Source organism: Oncorhynchus kisutch, linkage group LG30 (genome assembly GCF_002021735.2).
Source record: "Oncorhynchus kisutch isolate 150728-3 linkage group LG30, Okis_V2, whole genome shotgun sequence".
Taxonomy (NCBI): Eukaryota; Metazoa; Chordata; class Actinopteri; order Salmoniformes; family Salmonidae; genus Oncorhynchus; species Oncorhynchus kisutch.
The window spans coordinates 16,230,941-16,234,902 of NC_034203.2; positions in this window are offsets into that span (position 1 = coordinate 16,230,941).

The window sequence follows — 3,962 nt, forward strand, 5'->3', positions numbered from 1 at the left end:
TTTTGGGTGCCAGCAGTGTTCCATTGGAATGAGCCATCTGAAGAGGCTGTCATTGTTGATACATGGAGTTAAAGACGTTATGGTTCAGCATGATGCAGTGTTTGTACAGGTTATTTTCGAAGGGAGAATTTAAAAAATGATTAAAAATTACACTAAGTAGGCTTTTGTAGTATGACAGGTGCAAACACTTGGTAAGACTGTTCATTGTGCATTGAATATTCATATGGGCCTACATGTGAGCAAAATATATACATATATCTAGAAATGTAATGAGACATAATGTGACCATAATGTTACATTTTTTATTGTCATTTTGTCCACATAAAATTCATGATTTCCAACAGTAACCTGCTTTTATTGCTTTCAACTTTTCAACCCGTTTATGCTGCGGGCATATCGTCAACAGGGTTTAATTGATAATCCATTATTACATATATATGGGAGCATATTATCAATCAGATACTAGTGCCATTATGGATTTCATATGACATATTTCTATAATTACAATTTCTATAATTGTTTATAACTGTTGGGTCGTTGTAAGGTTATTCTGCTTCCCGTACGTTTGTAACAGGTACATTGTAATCTATCTAGAAGCAGGTCGGCCTGATTTTAAAGGGCAGTGCCACCTTCTTTAAATAGATAAGAATCCATAAATCAATAGATTAGTGTGGCGTCATTGCTCACACACCATTCAGTGTGTGCGAAAGAATATTTGCTTACATGCACTAATGTGATGAAGAGCATTTTAGTGCATGTCATGAACACTCTCACATAATATTATCCCTCCTTGGGGTTACTTTACTTACTCTTACTTGACTTTACTTTGGTGAATGCACAAGGGTCATTCTTGAAATGCAGTGTAATTTAATCAGGAAACATGCATAAGTCTTACACGGCAACACATCTTGTCGTATACATTGTAGAAGCTACTTGGGGCGAGCAAATTGGCTTGTCCCACTGGTGGTGTTTAGAGGTGTAGTGACATGTTTTGGGGATTCAGAGATATCTATCAATTATTTTGATACTTTTTTTAAGCTTGACAGTAAGCAAAAGTATTTCATGTATTGTATAGTCCAATATTAAAGATGTACTAATATAATGTGTGTACCTCAGTATTATGTGATTGGTGTTACCACCTAGAAAATTAATGATTACAAAGATATACAACGACCTTGAGCATTCTGTCCGGTGGCAAACTGTTATCTGGGAAGGGTTCTACATTAAGAAGATTATTAGCTAGTATGTCATAAATTTGAGGATTTCATTGGTGTGTCTAAATCCACAATGTGACTTGGTGTTAGTCACTTTAAATAAAGGGAAATGGCAGTGTGATTCATCAAATCACTTTAGTAAAACATTTTTAAAGGATTGACCTTATATTTGAGCATTTTGTCCATTTCATTAAATCTTAATTTACCTAAAACGTGTCATTGGTGTTACTACTGCTACGGGTGGTACAATGCTATCATAATGGTCAAAATGATTTAAAGTCATTAAAATAGCAGTAGTCCCTGGATTACAGATTATCCCATTTAACGCCATCAGTCACAATAGTGGGGAAAGAATGTTGTACAGTACTTTACAGGAACTAGAGAAAAGTTTCCATATGCACAAAATGGTTATTTCTCTCAAATGTTATGTACAAATTGGTTTACATCTCTGTTAATAAGCATTTGTCCTTTGCCAAGATAATCCATCCACCTGACAGGTGTGGCATATCAAAAAGATGATTAAACAGCATGATCATTACACAGGTGCACCTTGTGCTGGGGACAATTATTTGGCAGTTCGTCCAAACGGCCACAAAACTGCAAACCGCGTGTAACCACGACAGGCCAGGACCTCCACATCTGGCTTCTTCACCTGCGGGATTGTCTGAGACCATCCACCGGACAGCTGATGAAACTGTGTGTTTGCACAACCCAAGAATTTCTACTGCCAGAAACTGTCAGAAACTGTCTCAGGGAAGCCCATCTGCGTTCTTGTTGTCCTACCCAGGATCTTGACTTGACTGCAGTTCGCCATCGTAACCAACTTCTGTGAGCAAATGCTCACCTTCGATGGCTACTGGCATGCTGTAGAAGTGTGCTCTTCACGGGTGAATCCCGGTTTCAACCGTACCGGGCAGATGGCAGACGGCGTGTATGGAGTTGTGTGTGTGTGTGTGAGTGGTCTGCTGATGTCAACGTCGTGAACAAAGTGCCCCATGGTGGCGGGGAGGTTATGGCATGGGCAGGCATAAGCTACGGATAACGAACACAATTGCCTATTAATCGATGGCAATTTGAATGCCAGGAGATACCGCGAAGAGATCCTGAGGCCCATTGTTGTGCCATTCATCCGGAGCCATCACCTCATGTTTCAGCATGATAATGCATGGCCCCATGTCGCAAAGATCTGTACACAATTCCTGGAAGCTGAAAATATCCATGTTCTTCCATGGCCTACATACTCACCAGACATGTCATCAACAGCCTTATCAACTCTATGCGAAGGAGATGTGTTGCACTGCATGAGGCAAATGGTGGTCACACCAGATACTGACTGGTTTTCTGATCCAGTCCCCTACCTTTTTTAAGGTGTCTGTGACCAGTGAAATAGATTAGGGCCTAATGAATGTAGGTATGTACCTTCATTTTCAATACATTAACTCCATGATGCTGGTGGTAGTAACCATTGAGTAAATAACTATTAATTTCTATGACCGATGTGCCATGAAAGATGGTTCTATATTCTGCATGATATTATTTTGCAATTATTGATTTAAATTACCCAGAAACCAGATTAATATTGATTGTAGAGGAAAAGGGAAAGTTCTCATTTCAAACAGAACTACCAAACTTGCTTGTCATTGAAAGTCAAAACACAGAATAGGTTTCTCAAAAATGTATCTGACTATTTTACTCTCTCTCTCTCTCTCTCTCTCTCTCAGGGACCTGCACTGTCCACAGTGACTACCTCAACAGCACCTTTGTCTGGGCCAACTTTCCCTGTACCTACATCCTGGCCCGGATGTGCTCGCCCTCTGAGACCCCCCTGTCCTACTTCAGTGTGGATGTGAAGAACAAGCTGCGAGGGAACTCCTCCATGTCTGCTGTTCTGCAGGCCAACGTGGAGGTGGAGAACCTCAGGGTCTCCCTACACAAGCGACAGAACCACCAGGTAATAGTGAGAACCACCGGGTCATAGTGAGTACAATATAGCTTGTAATTATAAAGTTTATTCACCATACAATGGGTTATAATAGTTTATTGGTTCTAATCACCTTCACATATGATTTAGGCCTTTTACATTCCAACTGATCACATTGATGTTAGGTAAAGTATCTAAACCCAGACGGCAGATAGCTTAGCGTTTAAGAGCATTGGGCCGATAACCGAAAAGTTGCTTGTTTGAATCCCAAGTCTACTAGGTGAAAGTCTGTCACATTGAGCAAGGCTCTTAATCCTAATTTCTCCTGTTTATCGCTCTGGGTGAGAGTGTCTGCTAAATGACTAAAAAGTAAAGCTCAATTTTACTGCCGGAAATTCACTCCCAGAACCTGGATTCCCCCGATTTCTACCCTGTGTTGTCACTGAATAACAGAATAACTTTTTAACCAAGGAGGAAGTGTTATGCAGTGATACCAAGTTCAATAGAGTACATGCATTGTCTGTTCCTTTGCCTTATGATTCTTAGATGGGTCTAGCTAGCTCCTAAGAAGTGAAAAACAGTCTGGTTTCCTCATAATAAAACTGCTTTGTTTGATTATCAGCTATCTTTAATTAAAACACTAATCTTGTTACTGGGTGCTGACACCCTTTACAGTAACTATGTCTTAATCAATGTTGTCAACTCAATGTCTTTTTGACGCCATACACTTGACCCCTCCCTTTCCTGTTTGCCCCCCCCCCTTTCCCTGCCCACTGCTCTGGGCCACCAGGACCCTTATAAAAGTCTGCACGCTTTCCCTAGTCAGA